Here is a 12,873-nt window from a genome sequence, read left to right on the forward strand (position 1 = left end):
CATTGAGTCACACTGAGGGGTGTCCTGTGTGTCTGTATGTACTGGCATGGACTGTGAATGGAATCACAGTGAGCGCTGTGTGTGTGTATTTTGTTGTATAGAGTCTTTATTGAGTCACACTAAGCTGTGTGTGTGTATGTGTGTGTGTGTGATGGTATAGGTGGTTCATTGAGTCAGAGTGAGCCAAGTATGAGTGTGTGTGTGTGTTTTTGGGTAAAAGCTGAGCATTGCATCACAGGGTGTCATGTGTGTGTCTGTTGTTGTGTGTCTGTGTAGTACAGTCTGAGCATTGAGTTACAGTGAGATGTGTTGCATGTGTTTGTGCTAGTATGAACTGCACATTGAGTCACAACGAGCCATGTGTGTTTGTGTGTGTGTGTGTGTGCTGCTGGAGGCTGATCATTGAATCACAGTTACGTGTTTGTGTGTGTGTGCTGGTATGGGCTTTTCATTGAGTCACGGACTTGTATGTGTGTGTGTGTGCATGTGTGTGTGTTGCTAAGATTTACTTCAGTCACAGTGAGCCTTGTGAGTGTATAGGCTGTGAATTGAGTCACAGTGTGTTATGTGTGAGTGTGTCTGTGTGTGTGCTGGTAAAGACAGTGCATTGAGTCACAATAAGTTGTGTGTGTGTTAATATTCTCATATAGACTGTGCATTGAGTAACAGTGAGCAAGTGTGTGTGAGTTTGTGGGAGTGTATGAGCACTGGTATGGGTGGAGCCTTGAATCAGTAAGGTGTGTGTGTGTGTATTCGTTTGGTCTTTGCATTGAGTCACTAAGGTGTATATGTGTGTGTGTGTGTGGTGTTATAGACTGTGCATTGAGTCAGAGTGAGCCGTGAGTGTGTGTGTACGAGAGTGTGTGTGCTGGTGGGCTTTTGTTGATGCACTGGTGTGTGTGCATGTGTGTCTGTTGTGCTACAGACTGCATTGAGTCACAGTGAGACATGTTTGTGGGTGCTGGTATAGGCGATTGATTGAGTCAGAGTGATCCATTTGTGTGTGCGTGTTAGTATGCGTGTGTTCTTGTTTAGGCTGTGCATTGAGTCACACTGAGGTGTGTGTGTATCCTTGAGTGTGTTGGTATAGATTGTGCATAGAATCACAGTACCATATGTGTGTGTGTGTGCTGCTAAAATCTGAGCATTGAGTCACACTGTCGTGTGTGGTGTGTGTCTGTATGTACTTGTATGGACTGTACATTGAGTCACAGTGAGCATGTGTGTGTGTGTGTGTGTGCGCACTGGTATGCCTTGAACACTGAATCAGCTAGGTGTGTGTGTGTGCTCATATTGGCTTTGAGTTGAGTCACTGAGTTCTATGTGTGTCTGTGTAGGAGGGGGGCTACAGACTATGCATTTAGTCACACTGACACGTTTGTGTACGTGAGTGTGTGTTGTGGTATGTGATTTCATTGAGTCACTGGAGTTTGTGTGTGTGTGTGTGGTGTTACAGACTGCATTGAGTCACAGTGAGGCGTGTGTGTGTATGATGGCATAGGCAATTGATTGAGTCACAGTGACGCATGTGTGTGTGTTCTCATATAGGCTGTGCATTGAATCACAGTGAGACATGTATCTGTGAGTGTGTGTTTGTGTGTGCTAGTATATGGTGTGTATTGAGTCACACAGAGGTGTGTGTGTGTGTGTATGTGTTGTTATAGATTGTGCATTGAGTCAGAGTGCCGTGTCAGTGTGTGCATGCTGGTATAGACTATGCACTGAATCAGGGTGAGGGGTGTGTGTGTCTGTGTGTTCTGGTATAGGCGGACCATTGAGTCACACTGAGGTGTGTGTGTGTGTCTGTGTGTGTGTGTGTGTGCTGGTACAGCCTGTGCATTAATCACAGTGAGTTGTGTGTGTATGTTCACCTACAAGTTGCACTTTGTGTCACAGTGTGTCTGTGTGTGATATTATACGGTATACACTGAGTCAAAGGGAGCTGTGTGGGGGGGCTGATGTGCTCTTATAGACTTTGCATTGAGTCACACTGAGTTGTGTGTTTGAAAGTCTGTCTGTGTGTGTGTGTGTGTGTGTAGAGGTAAACGCTGTGTACTGACTCACAGTGAGCATTGTGTGCTTCTGTGTGTGTGTATGTCTGCTAGCTTAGACTGTGCACAGAGTCCCAGGGAGCCTTGTGTGTGTGTGTGTGTGTGTGTGTGTTGGTAAAGACTGTGCATTGGGTCGCAGTGAGCTGTCTTTGTCTGTGTGTGTGACTGCTGGTGTAGGCTGTGCATTGATTCAAGTTGAGCTGTGAGGGTGTGTGTGGTGTTGATATGGACGGTGCACTGTGTCACACTGAGTTGCGTGTGTGTGCTTGTATAATCTGAGCGTTGAGTCACACTGAGGTTTGTGCTTCGTGTCTGAAGGTAGTTGTATGGAATGTGCCTTGGGTCACAATGAATTGTGTATGTGTACGTTTTTGTGTGTACTTGGTGGTGTAGAGTCTGTATTGAGTCACACTAAGTTGTGAGTGTGTGTGTGTGATGGTATAGGATGTGCATTGAGTCACAAAGCCGTGTGTGTGTGTCTGTGCTGGGATAGGCTGTGCATTGATTCACAGTGAGCCTTGTGTATGAGCTAGTATGGATTGTGCATTAGTCAGTGAACCACGTGTGTGCTTTTCTGTGTTTGTCTGCTGATATAGGCTGTGAACTGAGTCACAGTGGGCCATGTGTGTTTGTGTCTGATGGTATAGGTGATTCATTGAGTCACAGTGAGCCATGTATGAGTGCGTGTTTGTGTGTGTGTGTGTTGTGCTATAGGGTGAGCATTGAGTCACAGTGTGCTGTGTGTGTGTTGTTGTCTGTGTGTGTAGTATAGTCTGAGCATTCAGTTACAGTGTGATGTGTTGCATGTGTTTCTGCTATTATGAAGTGTACATTGAGTCACAATGAGCCCTCTGTAATTGTGTGTGTGTTTGTGTGTGTTGGTAGAGGCTGTGCATTGAATCAGAATTAGGTGTTTATGTGTGTGCGGTGGTATGAGCTTTGCATTGTGTCATGGAGGTGTGTGTGTGTGTCTGTGTGTGTCTGCTGCTACAGATTTCATTGAGTCACAGTGAGCCTGGTGAGTGTCTGTGTGCTGATAGAGGCTGTGAATTGAGTCACATTTTCTTATATGTGTGTGATTGTGTGCTGGTATACACTGTGCATGGAGTCATAGTGAGCAGGTCTGTGTGTGTCTGTGTGTTTGTGCAGTAGTACAGAAGGAGCATTTAATCAGTTATGTGTGTGTGTGTATGTTCGTTTGGTCTTTGCATTGAGTCACTGAGGTGTACGTGTGTGTGTGTGTGGTGCGATAGATTGTGCATTGAGTCAGAATGAGCCGTGAGTGTGTGTGTATGAGAGTGTGTGTGCTGGTGGGATTTTGTTGCACTGGGGTGTGTGTGTGTGTGTACTGCTACAGACTGCATTGAGTCACAGTGAGACGTGTTTGTGTGTGCTGGTATAGGCGATTGATTCACAGTGATCCATTTGTGTGTGTGTTAGTATGCGTGTGTTCTTGTTTGGGCTGTGCATTGAGTCACACTGCGATGTGTGTGTATGCTTGTGTGTTTTGGTATAGATTGTGCATAGAATCACAATACCATATGTGTGTGTGTGTGCTGGTAAAATCTGAGCATTGAGTTACACTGTCCTGTGTGCTGTGTGTCTATGTACTTGAATGGACTGTGCATTGAGTCACAGTGAGCATGTGTGTGTGTTTGTGTGTGTGCTCATATTGGCTTTGAGTTGAGTCACTGAAGTGTATGTGTGTCTGTTTAGGTGGGGGGCTACAGACTGTGAATTGAGTCACACTGAGTTGTTTGTGTACATGAGTGAGTGTTGTGTATGGGTTTTCATTGAGTCACTGGGTTTTGTGTGTGTGTGTGTGTGTGTTTGTAGTGCTACGGACTGCATTGGGTCACAGTGAGCTGTGTGTGTGTGTGCTTGCTGCTGTAGGCTGTGCATTGATTCAAGGTTAGCTGTCAGTGTGTGTGGTGCTGGAATGGAATGTGCACTGAGACAGTCATCTGTGTGTGTGTGTGCATACATGTGTGCTGGAATCAGCTGTGCACTGCATCACTGTGAGCCATGTGTGTGTTTGTGTGTGTGTGCTGGAAAATCTGAGCATTGAGTTACACTGAGTTCTGTGCTGTGTGTCTGTATGTAGTGGTATGGCCTGTGCAAGGAATCAGTGAGCTGTGTGTGTGTGTGTTTGTGTATTTGATGGTGTAGAGTCTGTATTGAGTCTCATTAAGCTGTGTGTGTGTGTGTGTGTGTGTGTGTGTGTGTGATGGTATAGGATGTGCATTGGGTCACAGAGCCGTATATATGTGTCTGAGCTGGTATAGGCAGTGCATTGACTCACAGTGAGTGTTGTGTATGTGCTACTACAGACTGTGCATTGAGTCAGTGATCAATTTTGTGTGTTTGTGTGATTGTCTGCTCATATAGGCTGTGCACTGTGTCACAGTAACCCATGTGTGTTTGTGGGAGTGTGTTTTTGAGTGATGGTATAAGTGGTTCATTGTGTCACAGTGAGCCATGTATGAGTGCATGTTTGTGTGTGTGTGTGTGTTCTGGTAGAGGCTAAGCATTGTGTCACAGTGTGCCATGTGTGTGTGTGGTTGTGTGTGTGTGTAGTACAGTCTGAACATTGATTTACAGTGAGATGTCTTGTATGTGTTTGTGCTTGTATGAACTATACGTTGAGTCACAATGAGCCATGCGTGTGTTTGTGTGCTGGTAGAGGCTGAGCATTGAATCACAGTTAGGAGTTTGTTTGTGTGTACTGGTATGGGCTTTGCATTGAGTCACAGAGGTATGTGTGTGTTTGTGTGTGTCTATGTGTGTATGTCTGTGTTGCCACAGACTTCATTGTGTCAGAGTGAGCTTTATGAGTGTCTGTGTGCAGATACAGGCTGTGAATTGAGTCCCAGTGTGTTATGTGTGTGTGTGTGTGTGTGTGCTGGTATAGCCTGTGCATTGAGTCACAGTGAGCTGTGTGTGTGTGTGTTTGCTGGTGTAGGCTGTGCAGTGATTCAAGGTGACCTGTGATTGTGTGTGTTGAACAGGAACGGACTGTGCACTGAGTCACAGTGAGCCATGTGTGAGTGTGTGCATGTGTGTGAGCCAGTTTAGGATGTGCACTGAGTCACGGTGAGCTGTGTGTGTTTGTGTGTGTGTTCTGGTAAAATATGAGCATTGAGTCACACTGAGGGGTGTCCTGTGTGTCTGTATGTACTGGCATGGACTGTGAATGGAATCACAGTGAGCGCTGTGTGTGTGTATTTTGTTGTATAGAGTCTTTATTGAGTCACACTAAGCTGTGTGTGTGTATGTGTGTGTGTGTGATGGTATAGGTGGTTCATTGAGTCAGAGTGAGCCAAGTATGAGTGTGTGTGTGTGTTTTTGGGTAAAAGCTGAGCATTGCATCACAGGGTGTCATGTGTGTGTCTGTTGTTGTGTGTCTGTGTAGTACAGTCTGAGCATTGAGTTACAGTGAGATGTGTTGCATGTGTTTGTGCTAGTATGAACTGCACATTGAGTCACAACGAGCCATGTGTGTTTGTGTGTGTGTGTGTGTGCTGCTGGAGGCTGATCATTGAATCACAGTTACGTGTTTGTGTGTGTGTGCTGGTATGGGCTTTTCATTGAGTCACGGACTTGTATGTGTGTGTGTGTGCATGTGTGTGTGTTGCTAAGATTTACTTCAGTCACAGTGAGCCTTGTGAGTGTATAGGCTGTGAATTGAGTCACAGTGTGTTATGTGTGAGTGTGTCTGTGTGTGTGCTGGTAAAGACAGTGCATTGAGTCACAATAAGTTGTGTGTGTGTTAATATTCTCATATAGACTGTGCATTGAGTAACAGTGAGCAAGTGTGTGTGAGTTTGTGGGAGTGTATGAGCACTGGTATGGGTGGAGCCTTGAATCAGTAAGGTGTGTGTGTGTGTATTCGTTTGGTCTTTGCATTGAGTCACTAAGGTGTATATGTGTGTGTGTGTGTGGTGTTATAGACTGTGCATTGAGTCAGAGTGAGCCGTGAGTGTGTGTGTACGAGAGTGTGTGTGCTGGTGGGCTTTTGTTGATGCACTGGTGTGTGTGCATGTGTGTCTGTTGTGCTACAGACTGCATTGAGTCACAGTGAGACATGTTTGTGGGTGCTGGTATAGGCGATTGATTGAGTCAGAGTGATCCATTTGTGTGTGCGTGTTAGTATGCGTGTGTTCTTGTTTAGGCTGTGCATTGAGTCACACTGAGGTGTGTGTGTATCCTTGAGTGTGTTGGTATAGATTGTGCATAGAATCACAGTACCATATGTGTGTGTGTGTGCTGCTAAAATCTGAGCATTGAGTCACACTGTCGTGTGTGGTGTGTGTCTGTATGTACTTGTATGGACTGTACATTGAGTCACAGTGAGCATGTGTGTGTGTGTGTGTGTGCGCACTGGTATGCCTTGAACACTGAATCAGCTAGGTGTGTGTGTGTGCTCATATTGGCTTTGAGTTGAGTCACTGAGTTCTATGTGTGTCTGTGTAGGAGGGGGGCTACAGACTATGCATTTAGTCACACTGACACGTTTGTGTACGTGAGTGTGTGTTGTGGTATGTGATTTCATTGAGTCACTGGAGTTTGTGTGTGTGTGTGTGGTGTTACAGACTGCATTGAGTCACAGTGAGGCGTGTGTGTGTATGATGGCATAGGCAATTGATTGAGTCACAGTGACGCATGTGTGTGTGTTCTCATATAGGCTGTGCATTGAATCACAGTGAGACATGTATCTGTGAGTGTGTGTTTGTGTGTGCTAGTATATGGTGTGTATTGAGTCACACAGAGGTGTGTGTGTGTGTGTATGTGTTGTTATAGATTGTGCATTGAGTCAGAGTGCCGTGTCAGTGTGTGCATGCTGGTATAGACTATGCACTGAATCAGGGTGAGGGGTGTGTGTGTCTGTGTGTTCTGGTATAGGCGGACCATTGAGTCACACTGAGGTGTGTGTGTGTGTCTGTGTGTGTGTGTGTGTGCTGGTACAGCCTGTGCATTAATCACAGTGAGTTGTGTGTGTATGTTCACCTACAAGTTGCACTTTGTGTCACAGTGTGTCTGTGTGTGATATTATACGGTATACACTGAGTCAAAGGGAGCTGTGTGGGGGGGCTGATGTGCTCTTATAGACTTTGCATTGAGTCACACTGAGTTGTGTGTTTGAAAGTCTGTCTGTGTGTGTGTGTGTGTGTGTAGAGGTAAACGCTGTGTACTGACTCACAGTGAGCATTGTGTGCTTCTGTGTGTGTGTATGTCTGCTAGCTTAGACTGTGCACAGAGTCCCAGGGAGCCTTGTGTGTGTGTGTGTGTGTGTGTGTGTTGGTAAAGACTGTGCATTGGGTCGCAGTGAGCTGTCTTTGTCTGTGTGTGTGACTGCTGGTGTAGGCTGTGCATTGATTCAAGTTGAGCTGTGAGGGTGTGTGTGGTGTTGATATGGACGGTGCACTGTGTCACACTGAGTTGCGTGTGTGTGCTTGTATAATCTGAGCGTTGAGTCACACTGAGGTTTGTGCTTCGTGTCTGAAGGTAGTTGTATGGAATGTGCCTTGGGTCACAATGAATTGTGTATGTGTACGTTTTTGTGTGTACTTGGTGGTGTAGAGTCTGTATTGAGTCACACTAAGTTGTGAGTGTGTGTGTGTGATGGTATAGGATGTGCATTGAGTCACAAAGCCGTGTGTGTGTGTCTGTGCTGGGATAGGCTGTGCATTGATTCACAGTGAGCCTTGTGTATGAGCTAGTATGGATTGTGCATTAGTCAGTGAACCACGTGTGTGCTTTTCTGTGTTTGTCTGCTGATATAGGCTGTGAACTGAGTCACAGTGGGCCATGTGTGTTTGTGTCTGATGGTATAGGTGATTCATTGAGTCACAGTGAGCCATGTATGAGTGCGTGTTTGTGTGTGTGTGTGTTGTGCTATAGGGTGAGCATTGAGTCACAGTGTGCTGTGTGTGTGTTGTTGTCTGTGTGTGTAGTATAGTCTGAGCATTCAGTTACAGTGTGATGTGTTGCATGTGTTTCTGCTATTATGAAGTGTACATTGAGTCACAATGAGCCCTCTGTAATTGTGTGTGTGTTTGTGTGTGTTGGTAGAGGCTGTGCATTGAATCAGAATTAGGTGTTTATGTGTGTGCGGTGGTATGAGCTTTGCATTGTGTCATGGAGGTGTGTGTGTGTGTCTGTGTGTGTCTGCTGCTACAGATTTCATTGAGTCACAGTGAGCCTGGTGAGTGTCTGTGTGCTGATAGAGGCTGTGAATTGAGTCACATTTTCTTATATGTGTGTGATTGTGTGCTGGTATACACTGTGCATGGAGTCATAGTGAGCAGGTCTGTGTGTGTCTGTGTGTTTGTGCAGTAGTACAGAAGGAGCATTTAATCAGTTATGTGTGTGTGTGTATGTTCGTTTGGTCTTTGCATTGAGTCACTGAGGTGTACGTGTGTGTGTGTGTGGTGCGATAGATTGTGCATTGAGTCAGAATGAGCCGTGAGTGTGTGTGTATGAGAGTGTGTGTGCTGGTGGGATTTTGTTGCACTGGGGTGTGTGTGTGTGTGTACTGCTACAGACTGCATTGAGTCACAGTGAGACGTGTTTGTGTGTGCTGGTATAGGCGATTGATTCACAGTGATCCATTTGTGTGTGTGTTAGTATGCGTGTGTTCTTGTTTGGGCTGTGCATTGAGTCACACTGCGATGTGTGTGTATGCTTGTGTGTTTTGGTATAGATTGTGCATAGAATCACAATACCATATGTGTGTGTGTGTGCTGGTAAAATCTGAGCATTGAGTTACACTGTCCTGTGTGCTGTGTGTCTATGTACTTGAATGGACTGTGCATTGAGTCACAGTGAGCATGTGTGTGTGTTTGTGTGTGTGCTCATATTGGCTTTGAGTTGAGTCACTGAAGTGTATGTGTGTCTGTTTAGGTGGGGGGCTACAGACTGTGAATTGAGTCACACTGAGTTGTTTGTGTACATGAGTGAGTGTTGTGTATGGGTTTTCATTGAGTCACTGGGTTTTGTGTGTGTGTGTGTGTGTGTTTGTAGTGCTACGGACTGCATTGGGTCACAGTGAGCTGTGTGTGTGTGTGCTTGCTGCTGTAGGCTGTGCATTGATTCAAGGTTAGCTGTCAGTGTGTGTGGTGCTGGAATGGAATGTGCACTGAGACAGTCATCTGTGTGTGTGTGTGCATACATGTGTGCTGGAATCAGCTGTGCACTGCATCACTGTGAGCCATGTGTGTGTTTGTGTGTGTGTGCTGGAAAATCTGAGCATTGAGTTACACTGAGTTCTGTGCTGTGTGTCTGTATGTAGTGGTATGGCCTGTGCAAGGAATCAGTGAGCTGTGTGTGTGTGTGTTTGTGTATTTGATGGTGTAGAGTCTGTATTGAGTCTCATTAAGCTGTGTGTGTGTGTGTGTGTGTGTGTGTGTGTGTGATGGTATAGGATGTGCATTGGGTCACAGAGCCGTATATATGTGTCTGAGCTGGTATAGGCAGTGCATTGACTCACAGTGAGTGTTGTGTATGTGCTACTACAGACTGTGCATTGAGTCAGTGATCAATTTTGTGTGTTTGTGTGATTGTCTGCTCATATAGGCTGTGCACTGTGTCACAGTAACCCATGTGTGTTTGTGGGAGTGTGTTTTTGAGTGATGGTATAAGTGGTTCATTGTGTCACAGTGAGCCATGTATGAGTGCATGTTTGTGTGTGTGTGTGTGTTCTGGTAGAGGCTAAGCATTGTGTCACAGTGTGCCATGTGTGTGTGTGGTTGTGTGTGTGTGTAGTACAGTCTGAACATTGATTTACAGTGAGATGTCTTGTATGTGTTTGTGCTTGTATGAACTATACGTTGAGTCACAATGAGCCATGCGTGTGTGTGTGTGCTGGTAGAGGCTGAGCATTGAATCACAGTTAGGAGTTTGTTTGTGTGTACTGGTATGGGCTTTGCATTGAGTCACAGAGGTATGTGTGTGTTTGTGTGTGTCTATGTGTGTATGTCTGTGTTGCCACAGACTTCATTGTGTCAGAGTGAGCTTTATGAGTGTCTGTGTGCAGATACAGGCTGTGAATTGAGTCCCAGTGTGTTATGTGTGTGTGTGTGTGTGTGTGCTGGTATAGCCTGTGCATTGAGTCACAGTGAGCTGTGTGTGTGTGTGTTTGCTGGTGTAGGCTGTGCAGTGATTCAAGGTGACCTGTGATTGTGTGTGTTGAACAGGAACGGACTGTGCACTGAGTCACAGTGAGCCATGTGTGAGTGTGTGCATGTGTGTGAGCCAGTTTAGGATGTGCACTGAGTCACGGTGAGCTGTGTGTGTTTGTGTGTGTGTTCTGGTAAAATATGAGCATTGAGTCACACTGAGGGGTGTCCTGTGTGTCTGTATGTACTGGCATGGACTGTGAATGGAATCACAGTGAGCGCTGTGTGTGTGTATTTTGTTGTATAGAGTCTTTATTGAGTCACACTAAGCTGTGTGTGTGTATGTGTGTGTGTGTGATGGTATAGGTGGTTCATTGAGTCAGAGTGAGCCAAGTATGAGTGTGTGTGTGTGTTTTTGGGTAAAAGCTGAGCATTGCATCACAGGGTGTCATGTGTGTGTCTGTTGTTGTGTGTCTGTGTAGTACAGTCTGAGCATTGAGTTACAGTGAGATGTGTTGCATGTGTTTGTGCTAGTATGAACTGCACATTGAGTCACAATGAGCCATGTGTGTTTGTGTGTGTGTGCTGCTGGAGGCTGATCATTGAATCACAGTTACGTGTTTGTGTGTGTGTGCTGGTATGGGCTTTTCATTGAGTCACGGACTTGTATGTGTGTGTGTGTGCATGTGTGTGTGTTGCTAAGATTTACTTCAGTCACAGTGAGCCTTGTGAGTGTATAGGCTGTGAATTGAGTCACAGTGTGTTATGTGTGAGTGTGTCTGTGTGTGTGCTGGTAAAGACAGTGCATTGAGTCACAATAAGTTGTGTGTGTGTTAATATTCTCATATAGACTGTGCATTGAGTAACAGTGAGCAAGTGTGTGTGAGTTTGTGGGAGTGTATGAGCACTGGTATGGGTGGAGCCTTGAATCAGTAAGGTGTGTGTGTGTGTATTCGTTTGGTCTTTGCATTGAGTCACTAAGGTGTATATGTGTGTGTGTGTGTGGTGTTATAGACTGTGCATTGAGTCAGAGTGAGCCGTGAGTGTGTGTGTACGAGAGTGTGTGCTGGTGGGCTTTTGTTGATGCACTGGTGTGTGTGCATGTGTGTCTGTTGTGCTACAGACTGCATTGAGTCACAGTGAGACATGTTTGTGGGTGCTGGTATAGGCAATTGATTGAGTCACAGTGATCCATTTGTGTGTGCGTGTTAGTATGCGTGTGTTCTTGTTTAGGCTGTGCATTGAGTCACACTGAGGTGTGTGTGTATCCTTGAGTGTGTTGGTATAGATTGTGCATAGAATCACAGTACCATATGTGTGTGTGTGTGCTGCTAAAATCTGAGCATTGAGTCACACTGTCGTGTGTGGTGTGTGTCTGTATGTACTTGTATGGACTGTACATTGAGTCACAGTGAGCATGTGTGTGTGTGTGTGTGTGCGCACTGGTATGCCTTGAACACTGAATCAGCTAGGTGTGTGTGTGTGCTCATATTGGCTTTGAGTTGAGTCACTGAGTTCTATGTGTGTCTGTGTAGGAGGGGGGCTACAGACTATGCATTTAGTCACACTGACACGTTTGTGTACGTGAGTGTGTGTTGTGGCATGTGATTTCATTGAGTCACTGGAGTTTGTGTGTGTGTGTGTGTGGTGTTACAGACTGCATTGAGTCACAGTGAGGCGTGTGTGTGTATGATGGCATAGGCAATTGATTGAGTCGTTTGTGTGTATGATGGCATAGGCAATTGATTGAGTCACAGTGACGCATGTGTGTGTGTTCTCATATAGGCTGTGCATTGAATCACAGTGAGACATGTATCTGTGAGTTTGTGTTTGTGTGTGCTAGTATATGGTGTGTATTGAGTCACACTGAGGTGTGTGCATGTGCGTATGTGTTGTTATAGATTGTGCATTGAGTCAGAGTGCCGTGTCAGTGTGTGCATGCTGGTGTAGACTATGCACTGAATCAGGGTGAGGGGTGTGTGTGTCTGTGTGTTCTGGTATAGGCGGGCCATTGAGTCACACTGAGGTGTGTGTGTGTGTCTGTGTGAGTGTGTGTGTGCTGGTACAGCCTGTGCATTAATCACAGTCAGTTGTGTGTGTATGTTCACCTACAAGTTGCACTTTGTGTCACAGTGTGTCTGTGTGTGATATTATACGGTATACACTGAGTCAAAGGGAGCTGTGTGGGGGGGCTGATGTGCTCTTATAGACTTTGCATTGAGTCACACTGAGTTGTGTGTTTGAAAGTCTGTCTGTGTGTGTGTGTGTGTGTAGAGGTATACGCTGTGTACTGACTCACAGTGAGCATTGTGTGCTTCTGTGTGTGTGTATGTCTTCTAGCTTAGACTGTGCACAGAGTCCCAGGGAGCCTTGTGTGTGTGTGTGTGTGTGTGTGTGTTGGTAAAGACTGTGCATTGGGTCGCAGTGAGCTGTCTTTGTCTGTGTGTGTGACTGCTGGTGTAGGCTGTGCATTGATTCAAGTTGAGCTGTGAGGGTGTGTGTGGTGTTGATATGGACGGTGCACTGTGTCACACTGAGTTGCGTGTGTGTGCTTGTATAATCTGAGCGTTGAGTCACACTGAGGTTTGTGCTTCGTGTCTGAAGGTAGTTGTATGGAATGTGCCTTGGGTCACAATGAATTGTGTATGTACGTTTTTGTGTGTACTTGGTGGTGTAGAGTCTGTATTGAGTCACACTAAGTTGTG

Source organism: Pseudorca crassidens, chromosome Y, assembly GCF_039906515.1.
Source record: "Pseudorca crassidens isolate mPseCra1 chromosome Y, mPseCra1.hap1, whole genome shotgun sequence".
Classification (NCBI taxonomy): Eukaryota; Metazoa; Chordata; class Mammalia; order Artiodactyla; family Delphinidae; genus Pseudorca; species Pseudorca crassidens.